Source organism: Lissotriton vulgaris, chromosome 3_1 (genome assembly GCF_964263255.1).
Source record: "Lissotriton vulgaris chromosome 3_1, aLisVul1.2, whole genome shotgun sequence".
Lineage (NCBI taxonomy): Eukaryota > Metazoa > Chordata > Amphibia > Caudata > Salamandridae > Lissotriton > Lissotriton vulgaris.
The window spans coordinates 980,772,252-980,794,521 of NC_141689.1; the positions used below are offsets into that span (position 1 = coordinate 980,772,252).

The 22,270-nt window shown below is 49.4% G+C and overlaps 1 protein-coding gene across 4 annotated transcripts in view; it reads right to left on the bottom strand.

Annotated features, from left to right (window-relative positions):
* VPS13A (vacuolar protein sorting 13 homolog A) overlaps positions 1-22,270 on the bottom strand; it is a 2,146,181-nt gene that overhangs the window by 1,953,206 nt on the left and 170,705 nt on the right. The gene's annotated exons all lie outside the window — the stretch shown is intronic.

Here is a 22,270-nt window from a genome sequence, read left to right on the forward strand (position 1 = left end):
CGAGTAGGATTACTGTGTAACAGCAGGTATTTGCACATAGGTAGCCTGTCATCCACCAGACCTTGCATAAACTAGCTATGGGTGGAGACATTATCACTAAACTGGACATGGGTGGCATGGCCTGCAGCCAATGAAGCTGGACACGCTTGTGTAAGCTCCCAACAATTGAAGCATAGTAGTCACATAATCCTGCCCCTTTCATGCTACTGGCTATGAGAGTTAGCCAATAGATTGCAACAACAATGGTTGCACCATCTTGGCAAGAGATTATAGCCCACACATTGGGACAGATTGAAGTGAATGCCAGGGATGAGGAAGAGGTTGTGCAGCAACAATATGGGCGCAGAAGAGTATTTCATTGAAAGATCAGTAGCAGTCCAGGCAGTGGAGTGACAGCGGAGGTGTCAAGTGCCAAAAAGTAGAGGAGCCTCCCAGCCAACATTCATGCCTTTCAAGTAGGATTAGAACCCGGAGCTCTCAGTCTCGGTGGCAGAGAATGGATCCGTAACAGCATGGTCCCCACAAGTCATCTGAGCCTGGAAAGAGGAAGGAAAGAACAGAAGGCTGAACTGAAAACAGGGAGGTTCCCCATGATCACACCGCTGATACAGGAAAGTGTAGGGTTTGTCGAAGACTAATATTAGTGGCACAGACTCCCCCACCAGTCCTTGCCCTAAGGCTTTGAAAACCCCGATTGCACTGTGACCTAGTTCCACGATCCCCAGACAATAAGTGGCAACCCTAACATAGAAACAGAGAAAACCAAGACTGTATTACCCGCGTTGGGGGAATAAGCTGGTGGTGAGAATAAGGGAGGATAAGAGTAATGACTTGGCATTGGTTTGAGTTGTGCCCAAATGGACTACTTCAACACCCCCACCTACCCCTATACCTCCTCCCATGGAGAGCATGTACTCAATCTAGGCACAGGGGCAAGTGAGAGAAGTCAAATGCCCTAAAACTTAAGAAAAGGTGAAAGAAGAAAGCCCGCATGCTACGTGAAGAGCAAGCAGTTTGAATCTGTGGTAAAACGTGCACCTCCTTACCCAACAGAATTACTGACTCGTCTTGCACTGCGTGTGCCATATTCGGATGCCCTAACCTAGCTGCTGTGTGGCGACGAGGAACTTTGTGAAAATACACAGGCAGGCTGAAGCAGCCATGGCAGCGGAATTAACAAATAAAGGGAGGAAATGCCGGAGGACAGATGCAGAGAACCCAATAGGATCAAAACCAAAAGACAACATTACATCACAGTGCCATCAGGCATTTAGGCAACACGCAAGAGATAAGATCCCCAGAAGCCTAAATAAGCCGATTAGTTAGATGGACCATGGCGATCTAACAGGCGCCAAGACAGAACACCTTGAAGCAGAGCAAATAAACGGACTATCATTGAGCATAACAGCCACACAAGAGAACGATGACAAAAAAACAACAAAACCAGAATCTACCTCACCAGAAGGCGATCTAATGCATAGTTTTGCAAAGCTGACAAAATTGGACAAGATGATCAACATACTGATGGCCTTAAGGGACTCCAGGAGAGTGCTTGTGGCAAATATAGACGCTGTAGAAACTAACCTAAACTTGCTGAGGGGAGATCAGCAAAAGATGGCAGAAAGTCTTGCACACTGAAAAGTCATTGGCTCCATTCCACAGTCAAAGAAACGCAAAATCAGAGAACCAAACTACAAAACATCTGCTTCCGTGTACACAGGGAGAATGACATGGAAATAACATCCTTCTAAAATAACATAAGAATCGTTGACATGCTTGAAAACTCTGAGGCCCCAAACATCATGCTATTCCTTTAGACCGGGATGGCTGACAAAGTGGCACCTACAAGATTATTACAGCACTTCACTACTGAAGAAGTCCACAGTGAGAAGCAACACCACCAGCTCAGGGGGAACTGCCAGGCCCATAGTAGCACCAGTACTTAATTACAGAGCTAGGGATTGGCTCTATCAAATGACCTTCTGAAACTATACAACCACGGTCCAAGCCAAGAGACGTTCCTTCCTGGAAGCAAAACAAAGCCTAAAGCAGCCCTGAATCAAATACATGCTCATTTTCCAAGCAACTAAACAAACAAGATAATACATTTTTCTTCACAGATTCGAATAGAGGATAGGATTGGACTTCAAATGGGTCACAGACAATGGTAAAACAATAGAGGGCCCTCACCGAAAAACAATAGAGGAGAAACGGACATAGAAACAAAAAAACAATCACCACCAAGCCACTAACTCTGCCTCAAATCGCAGCAGCAAAGGATGCAGCAATTGCAGCAGTATGTAAATGGGAGATCGTGAGCACTCCTGCAAAAGACTGAGAAACTGACCCAGACTTTGTGTACACACGGTCTGAAGAACAGAGATATGAAGATAGTGATCACTAAGCATCTACTGTCACCACAAAAACGACTAAAGAAATTCTAGCATAACCAAACTCCACCAAACTGTTCCATCGTTGAGAAATGAAAAGATGATAAAACAGGGGTTTACTGAAAAACATACTGATATGAACAAAGCCGCAAGTGAAATCAGCAGTGCTGATGATATGTTTTACTTTAAGGTATCCTTTATTAAGTGCAGGCCTTACAGCTAGTCACCATGGGGCAAGCAAACAAGGGGTGCAAATATAGTCCTTAAACATTACTTAAGAAGGGCCCCAGACTGAACTGTCTAATGCAGTCATCACAACAAGCCAAGGCACGCCGTCTACCTTAAGTCTCCACCACATCACAGCTACAGGAGATCTCTTTTTCCCCTATCTAAGGAAAGGATGAGGTTTGCAATGGGTGTAGGTAGTTGTGAACTAAGTCCTTGGAGGGAAATACAGTTGAGGGTTTTTATGCACAGAAGCCAGCAACTAAATAAGCCATACCGTTGAAGGAGCAAACAACTGGCTGTTTCTGATGCTCAGTGATTACTGAAAACAACACTAGACCAACCTACATATCACAAACCATGATCAAGAACACAATATTCAATATGAAAAGGTGTAATGTGAGGGGTCTTGTTAATTTAACCAAGATGCAGAGTCCATGCATATACCTAGAGAAGAGAGGCAGGCGTCGTGCTCCTGTGTGAAAAAGACTTAACCAAGGAGGAAGGAGGGAAACTGGGTAAATGGCGAAGGGGTCAAATTCATCACACTACCTGCTTTTCCTAAATTGAGAGGTGCATTGATCTGAACAGAACTAGGAGTCCTGTTTGAAGTAACAAAGATCCAAATGATAGCCTGGGGAGGTATGCAAAAGGTTGAGGGCAGATTAAATGGAGTACCAAAAAGATTGGTAAATGTGTATGTCCCGAACTCTGCACAAGACGACTTCCTGCACCAGAAGGCAACACAACTCATACATGCAAAGGACAGCCCCACGGTGTGTTGGGGGAGAAAGGACAGATCCTTCCCTCCACCACCAGGAAAATGGGCTAATCAAAAGCAGACTAAACTCACTAGGTGGCATCAAAACTGAGGACTGGCTGATACCTAGTGTGCCAAAATGTGAACCCTAGGAATAAAGTACAAGGATAGCGACTATTTGTACTATTCCCTTATACACTCCTTACATAGTAGGATAGATGTTTCTATGCAATCCATGGCGAGAATCTGGCCTAGGAATGCTTAAGCAAAGCACTATTGAATCACAGTCTCCTCAGATTCACAATGCCATGGGGCAGATACATAGCTAGTATTCCCAGCTGGTGTCTGCAAGCTGCATCACTACTGTATACACCCTACTGGGAAATAATCTGAACCAAAATAAGGCAGTATTTGAGAAAACACAGCCATATCAAGTAGTCCATTAGCAGAATGGGAGGCATATATGACAACTCTGCGAGGTTCATGCAGAAGAAAAAAATAAGGAGTAAACAAAGTGTCAGAGAGGAAAGCCACCAATCTAGAAAATACAATGAAAACCTTGGAACAAGGGATGGTGGAAACCATGGAACCATGCACCTAAATTATGCAGGCAACGAAGGAATGCACAGTTTCCATACAAAGACTTAAGACTGCATCACTATCGAGAATAGTCCGCTAAAAAACACAGGGAAAGCAACAAGCTGGCTGAATGTTTGCCTGGTTGGGCACAACTACAGATCAAACACCCCAACAACAGCTTTCTGGAAACAGACCAGCACAATTGCATGCACTCAAGTCAATATTAAATTAGCCCCTAATCAAAGAGGCCAGTTTGACTTTAAAAGAGACTTCAAATCAAGGTCATTGGTGAAAGTGAAGGGGACCATCTTCTTTCTTTGTTATGTTGCTTTATGCGGCTGACTCACAGTGTTTATTCTTGATCTCCTGAGGGTAACACTGAGTTCAATCCAACTGACTAAAAGGGAACCGCAGTGAGCAGCAGCAGCATTTCAAGACCTGTGCGAAACCAAACTATTCTTTGGAGTGGAGTATTTCTTTAAAGACTTAAGCCGTGTACACTGGCACTAAGCACTTAATAAACCCTTGTTTACCCGACATCTTGACAGCAGTTGGGGCAAGAGCCTTGGGAGCAGAGGCTGTGTGGACTGCATTGCAAAACTAGTGGAGAGTCGCCTTTTCTTGTCAGAGGATGGTTTACCCTAACGACTGTCAAGCCTCCCCTTGTCACTTGGCGACCCACCAGGCACCCTGTGTAGCCCATTCTAGACATGTAGCGCCCAACCGTGGGAAAGGAGGTCCCCAACCAATCAAGCCTGTGCTCTCTCCCAGTTCTGGGCCCTTCAGATAGTCCTACTCAGGAGCTCTGCCAGTCACTGTACCCAAGCTCAAATAATAAGCACAAGAGGGGGGTGGTTATGCCTAAAACTACCCCTAATCAAATTAATGTGAAATCACAAACTGAGAACTAATTTCAACAATCATTTTTTTAATGGGATGCTCTGGCTGACGTTTTAATGCGGAACTTAAAGCCGTTTTGTGTGCTAAACTGGACCCGACTCTTTTAAGTCATTGAAACTAGACTGTCTATGATCAAGGTCGCCTTGAATAAAAGCAGTTAGGCTCATCAGAGGGCAGTGCTAAGCATTTGTTGTACATACACAGACATTAAATGATACACACACTCAATGACTAAATCCAAGACCAATGGTTTGTAAAAAATAATAATTTTAGTATATTTATTTTATAGAACCAGGTACTTTGTTGCATGTAAATACGTTTTGCAATATCTATGCTTTTCAGTGTAAAAAGTGGACACGTGGAGCATTTTTCAACAATTCAATGTTATCCTAAGGGAGGAAACACAATCATTAATATGCAAATAAGCAAGTAACGAATATGCTACTTACCAGTATGCATCTGTTCTTGGCATGTAGGGCTGCTGACATTCATATCTGTGCATAGATCGCCGCCTAGTGTTGGGTCCGGATGATTGCACATTGTTGTCCTGGAAGAGTCTTCGAAGTATCACGAGATAGGTGGCTCCTCCCCTGGACTACAGTGCGCATGGGCATCGACTCCATCCCCAGATTGTTTTTAGCGTTTGTGGCCAAGATGGAGTGAAACTCAGTGAATGATGACCATGCTATGAGTATATGTGAATACTGCAGCTGCTACAGGCGCCGGGGAGGAGGGCGGGCGATATGAATGTCAGCAGCACTACATGCCAAGAACAGATGCATACTGGTAAGTAGCATATTCGGTTCGAGGCATGTGGGCTGCTGAATTCATATCTGTGCATAGAATACATAGCAGTCCCTCCATTAGCGGCGGCCGCCCGTGCCAGCTGCAGCAGTTTGGAAAAGTGTTTTGAGAACAGCCTGCCCTGCAGCTGCCTGCTGTTTGGAGTGCACATCAACACAGTAATGCTTAGTAAATGTGTGTGTGGTAGACCATGTGGCTGCTCTACATATGTCTTCCAAAGGAATGTTTCACAGGAATGCCATAGAGGCCCCCAACTTTCTGGTGGAGTGGGCTCTTGGTGGAATGGTAAGAGTACGTTTTGCTTTCAGATAGCAGATCTGGATACATTTAACGATCCACCTAGCAATACCAGCCTTGGAAATAGGGTTACCTTTGTGGTGTGGTGCAAAGGCGACAAAGAGTTGCTTAGTTTTCCTAAAATCCTTGGTCCTATCGATGTAATACATTAGGGCCCTTTTGTCGTCAAGGGTATGGAGCATCCGCTCCGCCAATGACTCGGGATTTGGAAAGAAAACAGGTAATTCAATAGTTTGGTTGATATGGAATTGGGACACAACCTTGGGAAGAAATTTAGGGTTAGTGCGAAGCACTACCCTGTTGGAATGAATTTGAATAAATGGCTCTTGGATAGTTAGGGCTTGTAATTCACGAACCCTCCGTAGTGATGTAATTGCTATGAGGAAAGCCACTTTCCACGTCAAGAACTGAATCTCGCAAGAATGCAGTGGTTCAAAGGGAGGACCCATCAGCCTGGTAAGGACCACATTGAGGTTCCACTACGGAGCTGGTGGAGTCCGTGGAGGAATGACTCATTTGAGTCCTTCCAGAAAAGCCTTAATGGCAGGCACCCTGAAAAGGGAGAGGTGCTGCCTATTCTGGAGATAAGCGGCCATTGAAGACAGATGAATGCAAATGGAAGCATAGGCCAGATTACATTTGTACAGATGAAAGAGGTAACAGATGATATTCTGAATAGAAGCATCCAGCGGGTTAATGTTGTGGTCTGCACAATAAATGACAAACTGCTTCCATTATGCCGCATAGCACGCTCTGGTGGTTGGCTTCCGTGCCTCCCGAATGATGTCCATACAGTCAGAAGGTAAGTGCAGGTAGCCAAACTCTAGGACTTCAGGAGCCAGATCGCCAGAATGAGCTGTTGCGGATCTGGATGCTGAATGTCGCCATGGCTCTGCGTCAGAAGGCTGGGTGTGAGATGTAGCCTCTGATGCGGTACCACGGACAGTTCTAGAAACGTGGTGTACCATGGTTGGCGAGCCCACGTTGGAGCAACCAGGATGAGAGTCATAGAGTGCTGCCTGAGCTTGCGTGCTACCAGCGGTATCAGAGGTGCTGGGGGAAAAGCGTACGCAAATTTGCCTGACCAGTTCATCCATATCGCATTGCCCTGCGACTGTGGGTGTGGGAACCTGGCGGCGAAGCTTTGGCATTTTGCGTTCTCCTTGTGGCGAAGAGGTCGATCTCTGGATGACCCCACCTTCGGAAGTAGGGTTGGAGAACCGATGGATGTATCTCCCACTGGTGCATTTGGTGGCTGTGCCTGCTGAGCAGGTCCGCCATCTGATTGTCCTTGGCCGGGAGGTGCTCTGCCATGAGGAAGATGTTCCTCTGAATGGCCCACTTCCACATGCTCTGAGCCAGATGAGACAGCTGCGGAGAGTGTGTTCCTCCCTGCTTTTGAAAGTAGTACATTGCCGTCATGTTGTCCGTCCGGATCAACACGACCTTGTTGCACAGATGTACTTTGAAGGCTTTTAGTGCCATGAAGATCGCCATCAGTTCCAGAACATTGATGTGCATCTTCCTTTGCTGTTGGGTCCATAGTCCCTGCACAGTGTAATGGAGTACATGAGCTCCCCATCCCTGGAGAGAAGCGTCCGTCGTCAGGATGATCTGTGGCACAGGCTCTTGGAACGGTCGGCCCTTGCAAAGGTTTCGTGGATTCCACCAATGCAGAGAGTTGTATGCCTGACCGCTCACCAACACTAGGTCTTTCAACTGCCCGTGAGCCCGAGTCCACTGACGTGCTAAGCACTCCTGAAGCGGACGCATATGTAGTCTCGCGTGCGGGACAATGGAGATGCAGGAGGCTATCATGCCTATCAACTGCATGAACACTCTTGCTGGAAGCGAGTGTTGAGGTCTGAATTTTTGGATCAGCGATTGAATGCTGCTGACTCTCACTGAATTCGGCTGTGCTGTGGCCGCCAAAGTGTCTATGGTCGCACCCAGATACTGCCGTATGTGGGCGGGCTGGAGGTGGGATTTCGGGTAATTCAGTGAGAATCCCAGATCGTGCAGGAGGTGAATGGTGTGGGACACGTGGGCGGCACACTGCTGGGCTGACTTCGCTTGGATGAGCCAGTCGTCCAGATAAGGGTAGACGTGGATGTTTTGTCTCCTTAGATGTGCCGCCACCGTCGCCAGGCACTTGGTGAACACTCTGGGTGCCGTGGTGACACTGAAAGGCAAAACCTTGAATTGGTAGTGCTGGTTTTGGATGGTGAACCTGAGATATTTCCTGTGTGAAGGGTGCACTGGAATGTGAAAGTACGCATCCTTTAGGTCCAAAGTTGCGAGAAAGTCCCCCTGCCGGAGCAGCGGGAGCACATGCTGCAGGGTCAGCATATGAAGTGCTCCGACAGGATGTAGAAGTTGAGGGGCCTGAGATCCAGGATGGGCCTGAGGGACCTGTCCTTCTTTGGAATCAGGAAGTACAGGGAGTAAACTCCTGTGCCCCTTTCCTGCATAGGCACGAGCTCTATCGCCCCTTTTTGCAGCATGACGTTGACCTCCTGCTGCAATAAGTGCAAGTGCTCGTCCGACATAGGACGGTGCCTTGGGGGTATGTTGGGTGGAGTGGATGTTAACTCCAGACAATAACCAAATTGGATAAGCTTTCTGACTCACCTGTCCGTGGTGATGGACTTCCACACGGGCAGGAACTGCTGGAGTCTCCCCCCGACCGGTGTTGTGTGGTCGGGGGGCAGTGACAAGGTGTCACTGTTTGCTGGCGGTAGAAGACCTGGAGCTGTTGTTGCCACGTACCCTGCCTTTGGCGCTGTTGCCGCGATATCCACCTCGACTCTTGTTGGCATAAGTAGTCTGGGTGTTGCCCTTGTAGAATTGTGCGGACTGTGAAAGCTGACCCCTTGAGGTGCCTCTAGTATTGGAGCGACGAAAGGACCCACCCTGAAACTGCTGGGACTGCAAGGCACCCATGGATTTTGCGGTGTCAGTGTCCTTCTTCATTTTCTCTAGGGTGGTGTCAACCTCCGGGCCAAACAGGTGATCTGGGTTGACCGTTTGGTTCAAGATGGTAGTTTGGATGTCTGGCTTGAAACCAGAGATTCTCAGCCAGGCATGTCTCCGAAGCATAACACTGGTGTTAATGGCTCGCGCAGCGGTGTCAGCTGCGTCTAGAGTGCACTTAATGGAAGCGTTGGAGATCAGCTTCCCCTCCTGGATTAGCATCTCAGCCCCTTCTTTGTATTGATCAGGCAGGTGTTGCAAAAGGGTCTCTAGTGTATCGTAGTGCGCCCTGTCATAACGCGCCAGAAGCGCTTGTGTGTTTGAGATGCGCCATATGTTGGCTGCCTGTGCTGCCACCCTCTTCTCTGAAGCTTCAAAGACCTTGGATTCTTTGTCTGGGGGAGGAGCATCACCAGTAGTCTGAGAATTGGCCCTCTTCCGGGCATTCGAGACAACAAGGGAGTCCAGAGGCAACTGTCCTTTAATGTAAGTTGGATCAGTAGGCGCCGCTTTGTATTTTTTGTCAATCCTTGGGTTGATGACTCTCGCCCTGGTAGGTTCTTTGAAGACCTCAGCATCATGCTTCAAAACACCTTTTAGCATTGGCAGAGTTTTCACAGTCTTTTCAGATACAGAAAAGGTGTCAAAGAGGAAATCCACATAAACAGGGTCAGCATGCAGCTAGACATTGTGATTTGCAGCGGCCCGTTCAATGAGGGCATTGAAAGCAGCAGAGTCTTCAGTAGGTGAAGTCTTAGCAGAGAAGAGTTGAGGGTCTTGTCCCGAATGAGGATCCCTAGGGTCACCACCAGCTGACCAGGGCTCACTTGTATCCTCTGGGTCTGTGTAGACCGGATAGCTATATTCATCCTCCTCATCGCCCTCCTCAGCGTCCACATCGGAGTAGGTGGGCGAGACCTCATGAGCTTGTGGTGAAAGGGGCTCCACCAAGGCTGGAGTACCAGCAGAGTCCTTTTTCTTCCTGAGGGGTATTTTGTAAGACTCCAATTGGGGTTCTGGGGTGATTTTCCTCTTTAGAAGGGAAAGCCTGCCCGTTTCGGCGTCGATGAAATGTTCATGACGCTCCTTTTCCAAGGGTTGTCGAGGCCACGGGCGGTGGACCACCAACGACGCCTTTGGCGCCGAAGAGACCTTCTCGGGCACGCCGGCCCCCGTTTTAGGAGCAAAAGCCTTTGGCGCCGTCTTAGGCGGCAAGGTAAAGAGGATCGGCGTGGACGCCTTGGCAGGCGGAGGGTCCTTCGGCTCGACCGCTGCGGCGCCGTCCCCAATGCGCTGCAGGGACTCTGCAACCTTTTTTGTGAACGCGGCAGATGGACGTGCCGGTTCGACGGAGTCCTTCGAGGACGGTTTCGGAGTTGAGTCCTTCGAGGTCACCTTCGGGGTCGACTCACGTGGCGCAGCACCCTTGGCCTTGTCGTGTGGAAGCGGGGCAGAGAGGACCTTCGGGTCATGGGCCCGTTTCTTTGGGTCGCCGGGAGACTTCTTGGGGTAGTCAACAGCCTTGTTCTGCTCGACCCGACCCTTACCGGCGTCGATCGTCTTCTGCGCCGATGCGCCGGTGTCGAACACCTTCACCGTAGTCTTTGGCGCGGTAGCCTTAGGCTCGGTAACCTTGACTTGGCCCTTCGGCTCGACGGCCATATTAGGTTTCTTCGGCGACAAGGCCTCAGAAGACTTCGATCCGACCAATGCGATATGCACTTTTGGTTTCGATACCCACACCTGCGCAGTATCTGGCGTCGAGACCGTAGATTTCACTTTCGGTTTCGTTTTCACCAGGATTGACTCGGTAACAATGTCCATGGCCGGGCCCGAAGGCGGGGCCGAGGAACTCATATCGAGGTCTTGGGTAAGGCCCGAAGGCGATCCCTCGACCTGGGCCTTATAGGTAGACACGGCCCCAGAGTCAGTCTGAGGAAGCTCCTCGTCCAAGCTATCCTCCGTGGCCCAGAGGGCCCCGTCGTAGTCTCCTACCTCCTCGACGACTTCTTCGCTTTCGAAAACCTCGGCATCAGCGTCGTAGTCTTCTTCGACGTCCGACGCAGGGTTTGATTCGGAGAGGTCCTGGATATCTTCATCCTCGACCTCCCCAGCATCGAAAATGTCCGTAGGCGCCGGTGCAGATTGCTGGGCCTCCAGGCGCGCAACTCGACGGATCTTGAGTGTCTTCTTGGACCTGAATCTCGAACAGGCCATACACTTGGCCTCATCGTGGTCCGGCGACAGACACTTGTTGCACACCGGGTGGACATCGATGTGTGGGTACTTGGAGTTAAAGACCGGACATCTTTTGAATGGACTGCGGTCCATGATGGATGGTCGATGAGTCTGTAGCGTCGACAAGCCCTTCCGCGCCGAAAGCACGCGGAAGTACAGAACTCGGCTCGGAGCCGAAGTCTAAGTTAGTAAGCCGAACGCGAGACAATACCGACGCAAGACTAAAGACCTTTTGGTCTCAAGGAAAGTTTTCTTATTGATTCCGACAAGAGGGAACCAAAGACATCCAAACCCAATGGCGGAAAAAAACAATCTGAGGATGGAGTCGATGCCCATGCGCACTGTAGTCCAGGGGAGGAGCCACCTATCTCGTGATACTTCGAAGACTCTTCCAGGACAACAATGTGCAATCATCCGGACCAAACACTAGGCGGCGATCTATGCCCAGATATGAATTCAGCAGCCCACATGCCTCGAACGCAAACTATTTACGATACTGAGTTTATGGATAAAGAATCAGTACCAGGTAAGGTTCAGGTAAGTGACAAAACTGCACCACCAGAGGCACTGGGGCATCCGGATGCAGAGGTCAAACTCGGTATCTGGTGCCAATGTTATCCAATGGAGAAAGGGGGTGATCAAAGTGGGACTACTTACAGGTAAGTAGCAGGATTTAGTAACACAGGCTCCAGGGCTTAAGGTAAGCACGGGCGCCGCAAGGCAGCACCAAACATACGCCTACAGCGGCACATGGGCGGCCGGGTGCAGAGTGCCAACACAGCATCGGGCGCCCACTGCAAACCAAAGGGGAATCTTAAAGTCGGAAAAAAGTTGCAGGCTCGGGTCAGAAGGGCGATCAAAGGAGACCTACAGCTGCACAAGTAAGCTGGGATGTACTGGAGTGTCAGGACACTGCTGGTTGATCTCCCCAAGGCTGAGGGGCTCCAGGTGCAGGGGTATCCTTTGGCGTCAGAAGACAACTTACCGGGTCAGGTCACGGTTGGGGAGGATGTAGTGCAGAGGCTGCAGGCATCAACAGGAAGTTAGGGGTCAGCCCACAGTGGAATCTTGCTCAGAAATGCTGGTGAACACTTGCTGGACCAGTGGGCCACTGGAACTCAGGCCGTGGGTGCCAGTTGCGCAGGTAGTCAGTTTCGCGGCTCCGCAGGCAGAGTGAGAAATTTGGTCTGTGAAATTTGGTTTTCTTTTGGGCTGGTTCGCAGTCCACTGCAGATCAGGAGCCTTTATGGAAGGCAGGCAGTCCTCCCAGGGCTTTAAAGGAAGCTGGTCTGAGGGACGAGTCGTGGAAGCTTGCAAGTTTGAAGTTTGCAGACAGGGTGGCAGGACTGGGACTAAGTCAGTGGCTGGACCTTCTTGTTGTGCAGGGTTAGGCTCTTTGTCCTAACCTTCATATGTAATCAGTAATCTGAGTATTAAAATTCAGGGGTGCCCCTAAATATGAACTTTAAGGGAGTTACAGGGGTTAGAAGGTAGTAGCCAATTTGGGTGCCTACACCTTTGTATGTCCACTCCCCCTGGGGAGGGGGCATATCCCCAACTCTACTGGCTAGAGCCCTCTAAAACAATATGGAAGATACTGAAAGGAAGGGGTCACTTCAGCTCAGCGCACCTTGGGAGTGGCCCTGGCTGAGAGGTGACACACCTCTCTTGCTTACTAACTTTCCAGCTGACCTGCTGCCAAATGTGGGGCTTGGTCAGGGGGCTGTCATCTTCACTAGCTGGAGAGGCCCTGGTCTGCATAACAAAGGTTGAGAAGACTTTGAGGCTCACCGCTGTTAAATGCTGTTCCTGCTTGGGGAGTTGTGAAGCACCTCTACCCAGAGTAGACTTTGTTTCTGACCCAAGAGAGCAAAAGGCTCCCACCTGAGGGGGTCAGAAATAGGTCGAAGGTAGCAGGCTGGTGGGGACCAGTCAGGCACAGAATAGCGTGTTGGTACGATTTTCAGAGAGCACCTCTGAGGTGCCCAATGGGTGAATTTCTTAATAAATCCAATCCAACACTGGCATCAGTGTGGGTGCATTAAGCAGAGATGTTTGGTACCAAATATCTTGAGATTCAGTGAAGCCTTTATGGAACTGTGGAACTCGTAGTGACAGGTTCCCAGCCCATGTACAGAGTATGGTTTTACAGTGCACTTATGTCTAAGAATGGCCTTGAGTAACATTCAGGCCGTGGATGTGTAAGCAGTAGGTTACCCTGCGGGCGGTCGCCGGGACTGAAAGTTTCCTGGCGTGAAGATTGTCCCCTGCCACGAGCTTATGAGGAAATCTCACCACACTCTCCTAATTGGAGACTCTATATCTGAAAGAAATTCGTATCCACGGCAGTTCCGTGAGTTGTTGTAGTACACAAAGTTATCTCTCCCACCTCGGAGTTTGCGCTTTAGGGTGCGCGGACCAGGAGCTGAGAGACATACGGTCCTGATGAATGCTGAGCGTAACTAGCTTGTGAAAACAGAAACATGTTGACCACTTGACTATATATATTTGTTAAGGACACAGTGGTTCAAATTCACTTAACCGTCTAGTGTCCACTTTCACTTTGTTTTTATATGAAGGTAATACTGGCCCCTTATTAAAATTTGGTTGGGGATCAGAATTACCCAGTTTTAAATTCACTCACCTACACCCTGGGCACTAATACACTTGCCTTCAATTAGAACCCAATGATGAAAACTGGTCACTGACTTTGTTGGTGCCTGAGGGTTCTCCTTTCAAAGCGGCTCTGACTAACCTCATATTATACCCTCCGTTTGGTTAGTGGTAATATAATTCTGAATCTTTGGTTACTCTTTTGTTGTTTGATATAAGAATGGCCTTAGACACTAAAGAGGCATATCTGCTCATGCAGTTATGCCCTCACATGAGGTACAGGCCACCCTGCCTTAAGGCTGTAAGGCCTACGGTGGTGGTGACTTACCTATGCCTCTTGCAGTGCTGGTAGGCCTGGAGTACAGGGAGGAGTGTCAGGTCGACTCTTCACTTTATCTGCACCAAAACACGCAGGCTGCTCTGACAGTATGCTTGTGTTTTGTGAGGGGTCTCTTAGGGTAGCATAATACATGTTGTAGCCCCTGGACTCCCTCTCTGGTCTCAAGGTCCTTGGTACCAACGATACACTTTACAAGGAACTTAGATGTGAGCCAGAGGTGTGTCAATTGTGGAAACAAAGTTACAGTTTTAGGAAAGCATACAGGCACTGGGAACTTGGTTAACAGGAACCCAGTGCAAACTCAGTCAAAGATGCATCAGTTAGGTAAAATGTAGGGGGTAACCATGCCAAAAATGTTACTAACCTTTCCCAAGAAAGTCTTCATTGTCTAAGTGGAAGAACATGGAAAGTCCATCTGCATTGGCCCAGTTCTGTGTTCCAGTATAAAGCCCATTCCCGTGTAAAGCCCATTCGCTGTAGGGAGATGGATGACCTCAAACGTTTTGGGCTCTCACCTTTCATCTGCATAAGCCATCTGAGAGGTATGTGGTTGTTTTGAAGAAGGTAGTGAGTACCAAACAGGTATGGTCTCAACTTCTTTAGGGACCAGACCACAGAAAAGGCATCCCTCTCTATGGCACTCCAAAGCTGGTCCCTGGGGAGTAACCTGCTGCTAATAAAAGCAACACGCTGGTCCTGGCCATCATCACTGCTACTATCCCTAGCTCAGAGGAATCAGTCAGCAAAATTAACTGTTTATAATATTCTGGAGCTTTTAGTTGGTGCTGAGCACATTTCCTCTTTCAGGGTGTCAAAAGCCTTTTGAGAACTGTCCAGTTTATCTTCTTGGGCATCTTCTTAGAGGTGAGTTCTGAGAGGGGTGCCATAACGTAAGCATACCCCTTCACAAACCTCCTGTAATACCCAGTCAAGCCAAGGAATGCCCTGACTTGGGTCTGGGTTGCTGGGAGCCTCCCAGTCCAAAACTGTCTGGATCTTGGGTTGTAAGGGCTGTACTTGGTCTCCACCTACAAGGTGGCTCAAGTATACAACAGTAATGCCTTGATAGTGAGGTGTGCTGATTGCAGGGCCTGCAAAACTTTCTCCAGGTGGACTAGGTGATCCTGCCAGGAGGAGCAAAAAAACAGCAATATTGTCTAGATATGCTGCCCTCAAGGCCTCAAGTCCAGCAAGGACTTGATTCATCAACCTTTGGAAAGTGGCAGGGGCAGTCTTTACGCCAAAAAGCATAAAAGTGAACTGATAATGCCCCTCTGGTGTGGAGCATGCTGTCTTTTCCTTTGCTCCCAGGGCCATACCAATCGGGCAGTCCAAAGCAAGTAAGTCAAAAGTACTGAGGAACTTGGATGCACCTAATTTGTCTATCAGCTCATCAGCTCTGGAGAGAGGGTGAAAAACAGCCTTGGTGGCAGTATTGAGACCTCCGAAGTCCACACAAGACCTCATCTCTCTCTTTCCACCCTATGGGTGAGGCTTGAGGACTAAGACCACTGTGGTGACCCAGCAACTCTCAAAGGGTTTAATACCCCGTAACACCAGCATCTTGCATACTTCATCTTTGATTCTCTCCTTAACTTGGTCAGTCTGCCAATACATTTTGTTTTAACAGGCATGCTGTCTCTGGTGTCCCCATTATGGCTACACCAGGGTGTCTGAACAGGGGACACGGAAAAGAGCTGTGCATACTGCTGAAGAACCTGTCTGCAATCAGCCTGCTGTTGGGCAGCGAGAGTGCCTGAGTAGACAACTCCATCAACTGACCCAACTTTTGGACTGTAAGAGAGGTGGTCAGGGAGAGGTTCACACTCTGCTTCCTGATCCTCATCAGTAACCATCAGCATTGTTACATCAGCCCTGTCACAGATATGTTTTAGGCAATTCCCATGTATCACCCTCTTGGGGTTCCTGCTCGTGCCCAGGTCTACTGAGTAGGCTACCTTACCATTCTTTTCAAAGATAGGGCAAGGACCACTCAATTTGTTTTGGAGGGCCCTTGATACCACAGGTTCTAAAACCCATACCTTATGCCCCTGCTGGAACTCCACCAGTGCAGCCTTTTGGTCAAACCAGAGCTTCTGGAGCACTTGTCTTTCCTCAAGGTTTTTAGGATGCTTTTTCCATGTACTCTGCCATCCTGGAACGTAGGCCTAGTACATAGTCCACAATATCTTTCTTAGGGTCTTGGAGAGCCTTCTCCCGTCCTTCCTTCACAAGACAAGGTGTTCCCCTGACAGGATGGCCAAACAGAAGTTTAAAGGGGGTCAACCCTACTCTCTTCTGAGGCACCTTTCGGTAGGCAGAAAGCAGGCATGACAAAAAGGACATACCATCTCCTTTTGAGTTTTTCAGGGAGTCCCATGATCATGTCTTTTAATGTCTTGTTGCATCTCTCAACAAGGACGTTGATTTGTGGGTGGTAAGGTGTAGTGAACTTATAGGTCACTCCACACTCATTCCACGTGTTTTAAGTAACCAGACATGAAGTTTGCCCCTCTGTCTTAAACCACCTCCTTAAGAAACCCTACCCTGGTAAAGATACCAATCGGGCCTTGGCTACTGCAGGGACTGTAGTAGTCCTTTGGGGAATTGCCTCAGGATACCTGTTAGCATGATCCAATACTACCGGTTTGAATAGGTTTCCTGATACTGTGGGAGGTTCAAGTGGACCAACTATGTCCACCTGGTAGAGGAATTAAGGGAACCTTTGGGTGGCCACCTGTCTTGCCATTGGATTGACAGATGCCACAGGAGCTGCAAAACGTCTTCACCTTCTTGGACATATTTGGCCACTAGAAATGGCCGACTAGCAGTCTCCAAGTTTTGGTCTGGCCAAGATGTCCAGCTACGGGGATGAAATGGGCCAATGTGAGGAGGAATTCTCTAAAACTGTTGAGGCACTACCACTCTCCTAATGGTATCAGGTTTGGGATCTCTGCCCTCAATGTACAGGAGCCCTTCCTCCCAATAGGTCCTGTACGAGCAACTGGCATCTCCCTGTTCCTGTGCAGCAGCTTGTTGTCACCGGCTTTCAAGAGTAGGACAGGTCCTCTGACCGTGGGCACAGCTGTTCCCTAGAGGTTCCCACTGGGCCCAGAAGCTCAACCTGATAAGGTTGAAGTTCCATATGCTCAGTTCCCTCTGGGGTGACAGGTCCTCTCCCTGAGAAGAGACGTCCTGAGCATTTTTCTGTTCAGAATGTGGTTGACCAGTCTTCTTACCTTTTCTCTTGGAAGGTTGTGCTAATATTGCAGCCTCCAACACCTCTTTTCCACCATGTGCTCTGCTCTGTGTTCTGGTTTTTACACACACCAATTCAGCGAATCCCAGCATGGCGGTATTGGTTTTCAGTTTTACCTCAGCCCATGCGGAGGACTCCAGATCATTCCCTAGCAGACATTCAACTGGGACTGCAGAAGAGACCACTATCTGTTTCATGCCAGTAACCCCTCCCCATTCTAAGGACACCATAGCCATGGGATGAACCTTAGTTACATTATCAGCATTGGTGACTGGTTAGGTTTGTCCAGTCAAATACTGTCCTAGGAAAATCGGTTTTGGTGTCCCCATGGTGACACTGGCACTTGTATCCCTCAAGGCTTCTACCCTAATCCCATAAATCAAGAGTTGCTGCCTGTATTTTTTCATATTAGGGTGCCCGACAGAGTGTCCAAATATACCCTTCCAGTGCTACCTGGAGGAGTACTAGACGTATTATTTTGGGCATGTGTCAGGTCTCCAGTTTTGTGTCATAACTGTTTACAGTTGAAACACCAGGCCTTTTTGGGATCCATGTTTTTACACTTGTACCCATTGTTGGATTGTGGAGCGTTCTGGGGCCCACATTCCTGTATGGGTTTTTGGGGGCCTTTTGAAGACTCTTTACTTTTATCTCTAGGATGTTCACCCACTTTCCCCTGGGGAGGTTTTGTAACTCCTTTCTTTTGGTCACCCCCAGTGACAGTCTTGGTCACCCTAGTTTGGACCCAGCGGTCTGCCTTCTTTCCTAATTCTGGAGGAGAAATTGGAACTAGGTCTACCAGATACTGATGCAACTTTTCATTAATGCAATTACTTAAAATGCGTTCTTCCATAAGCAGATTATAAAGCTCATCAGTCATGCACTCCACTTCCAGTTAACCAGTCAAAGTGTTTTTACTAACTAGTCTACAAAATCAACCAAAGACTGACTCAAGGTGTTGTGAGATCCCCTGAACCTGATCCTATACTCTTCAGTGGCGAGCCCTACGCTCTCAATCAGGGTAACGTTCATGAGGTGATAGGACTTAGCATCTGTCCTAGTGAGTGTTAGGAGTCTATCCATGCACTTACCAGTGATCAGTTCTCAAACCACTACTCCCCAGTGTGACTTCTTTACCTTTCTGATTCCACAGGCCCTCTCAAAGGCTGTAAACCATTTGTGGTTTCAAATGCAGCATTTAGAGAGGGCTCTCCCATCCTCGTTGACTACTTCACTTCTAGTCCCTGTATTTAAAAAGGGTGATAAGACAACCCACAATGCTACCGACTGCGATCTTTGATCGAATCTGCTGTGATAGTCTTGGGAACAATGCTACTGGCTAGGTTAATGTTGTGGGCAGATGAGTATAATATATTCTCTGAGTTGCAATCTGGCTTCAGAACAGGTAGATCAATAATTGACCGATGTCTGTACCTATATATGATTATCAATAAGTATACAGTAGACCGGCCTGAACTGATTCATCTGGCTTTTATGGATCACACATCCACTTTTGATAGGGTAAATTATGATAAACTATGGAGTATACTGAGAACTGGATCATAACTGCATTGCTGAAGAGAGCTGTTGAAACTCTTTGTGGTGGAGAGGGCACATAGGTCATTGGCCCCACCGCACAACGCCCAGGAGTTCCTCCACGGACAGTAATGGCATAGATTTTTAAACAGGGACTCCATTATACAGGAAATGCGTCGAAAAGGGATCTCTCCTTTGAGAACAACACTATACGCATTTTCCCAGACTACACCAGAGCTGTCCAATTACAAAGACAGTCCTTTAGTGGTGACGCACAAGTTACTACTGGAGTAACAATATATCTGTAAGAGACATTAGTTAGTGATAGATTCCTTACCTTAGAATATCCCCAGGCGTCAGACTGGATCCGAAAACTTTTGCGTAGCAGTACCCTTTCGCGTCGGTAGGCGTCGTCTGCAGCTCCGCGTCCGTCGTCGGCGTCGTGATGACGTCGTCAGAGTACTTAGACGCCACCTCCGCGTGCTGACGTCAGTTCTTAGACACAGCTTTTCCGCACCAGAAACGCAGAGCTATGCCAAAAACCAACACTGGTGCCTTGAAACTAGGGCCCTGAAAGGGGATGACCTTAACCTTAGATATCGGTTCGCAGAACGGGGAGGATGGGTGGGTCGGTAAGGAATCTATCACTAACTAATGTCGTTAGTGATAGATTCCTTACCTTAGAATAGATACCCCAGCAATACCAACCCCGGTGGTGGGTCTGCGAACCAATAATCACACCAGAAAGTCCTGGAGGACGGAACGGCCAAAGAAGCCATCCCTCCGGACTTGACTGTCCAGGCAATAGTGTCTTGCAAACGTGTGCAGCGAGGCCCACGTAGCAGCCTGGCAAATGTCCTGCAAGGGCACACCTCGGCCCAAGGCAGTAGTAGTCGCTGTGGCTCGAGTGGAATGAGCCCTCAGCCCAACAGGGGGTTCCTTCTTCGCCAAGGAGTAACACGCCTGGATACACAGGATGATCCACCGCGAGATGGTCCCCTTGTGTACATCTTTTCCTTTCTTAGCGCCCACGTAACCAACGAAGAGTTGGTCATCCACCCGGAACTGACGTGTGCGATCCAGATAGAATGAGAGCACACGTTTTGGGTCCAGACGGTGGAGCCTCTCTTCCTCTCTCGAGGGATGCAGAGGCGGAAAGAAGGTGGGCAAGGTGATGGACTCCCCAATGTGGAAGGCCGTGACTACCTTGGGAAGGAAAGAGGGCCTTGTTCGTAACACAACCTTGTCCGGATGGACTGAAAGGAAAGGAGGTTTGCAGGATAGAGCCTGGAGCTCACTCACTCTCCTGGCAGAGGTGATGGCTACCAGGAAGGCAGTCTTCAAAGTAAGAAGGCGAAGAGGACAGTTGTGGAGTGGCTCGAAGGGAGCACACATCAGAAATGTAAGAACCAAATTCAAGTCCCACTGAGGCATCACAAAGGGAACAGGAGGAAATGTGTGTAGGGGACTTGAATAAAGATGGCTGATCAGGCAGCCTTAAGAAGGCTGAAAGGGCAGAAAGATAGCCCTTGATAGTGCCCAGAGCAGAGCCCTGCTGGGCAAGAGAAAGAAGGAAGAGAAGAACCTCAGAAAGAGGGGCAGAGAGAGGATCCACAGCCTTTGCTGTGCACCATGCCACAAATCTGTTCCACCTGCAGGCGTATACCGACTTTGTGGAGGGACGCCTGGCTGCCAGAATGATGTTACAGACTTCAAGAGGCAAGTCAAATGGCCTCAACAGTCGCCGCTCAATCTCCAAGCATAGAGGTGGAGAGTGGACAGGTTCGGGTGGAGGACCGTCCCCTGCTGCTGCGACAGAAGGTCCTCCTGAAGAGGCAGACGAACCGGAGGATCGACTGACATATTGAGTAGCTCGGGATACCAGTACCTTCGTGCCCAGTCCGGAGCCACAAGGATCACTTGTGCCCGGTCGCGCCTGATCTTCTTCAGCACTCTGGGCAGAAGTGGTATAGGCGGAAAGGCGTACAACAGACCGCAACTCCACTCATGACGAAAAGCGTCTCCGAGCGAGTACCGCCTTGGAAATTCCAACGCGCAGAACTGATGACATTGCGCGTTCTCTTCGGTGGTGAATAGATCTAACCAAGGCTCTCCCCACTGCAGAAAGAGACCTTACGCCTCGTCAGAGTTCAGACGCCATTCGTGATCCATCATGCACCGGCGGCTGAGTTCGTCCGCCCTGGCGTTCAGAGAACCTGCCAGGTGTTGAACCACCAGAGTCACGCCCTGATGTTCCAGCCATTGCCAGAGGCGCAGAGCCTCCTGGCATAGGGTCCACGACCCCACCCCGCCCTGTTTGTTGCAGTACCACATGGCGGTGGTGTTGTCCGTGAACACCTGCACTACACTCCCCCGGACAGAGGGGATGAATGCTTTCAGTGCAAGACGAATCGCCCGCAACTCCAAGAGGTTGATATGGAGTCGGGACTCCGCCGGAGACCAGAGGCCTCTGATCTCCATCTCTCCCAAGTGGCCTCCCCAGCCCTGGAGGGACGCGTCCGTCACAACTACGTGCTCCGGTTGGGGAAGGGAGAGGGATCTGCCTCTGACCCAATCGCGGTCCGTGAGCCACCACTGCAGCTGTCTCGCAGTGCCCTCCGAGATCAGGACGTGGTCGGACAGGTTGCTCTGATGCTGGGCCCACTGAAACTTTAGGTCCCACTGCAGAGCCCGCATCCGCCAACGGGCGTGATGCACCAGAAGGATGCAGGAAGCCATCAGCCCCAGAAGCCGCAGCGTCAACCTGACCGAAACCCGGGATAAAGGCCAGAAGATTGGAATCAGAGCCTGTATATCCCGAACCCGCTGCTCGGGTGGGTAAACCCGAAACTGCGCTGAGTCGAGAACCGCTCCGATGAAAAGGAGCTTCTGAGAGGGGCACAGGTGTGACTTCGGCACATTGATGGAGAACCCCAGCTGGTGCAGGAGGTCTGCAGTCGTCTGGAGGTGGCTGACGACTGTCTGGGGCGAGCCCGCCTTCAACAGCCAGTCATCGAGGTAGGGGAAGACTGAAACCCCTAACCTGCGCAGATGAGCTGCGACCACCGCCATTACCTTCGTGAACACCCGTGGGGCGCTGGTAAGGCCAAAGGGGAGCACGGTAAACTGAAAGTGCTCGTGGCCTACCGTGAACCGCCGGTAACGCCGGTGGGCCGGCAGGACGGGGATGTGGAAATAAGCGTCCTGCAAGTCCAACGCTACCATCCAGTCTCCTGGGTCCAGGGCAGCTAAGACCTGAGCCTGAGTCAGCATCTTCAACTTCTCCTTCCGGAGGAAGCCGTTGACGTTCCTTAGGTCCAAGATAGGACGTAGGCCCCCTTTGCCCTTCTTGGGTA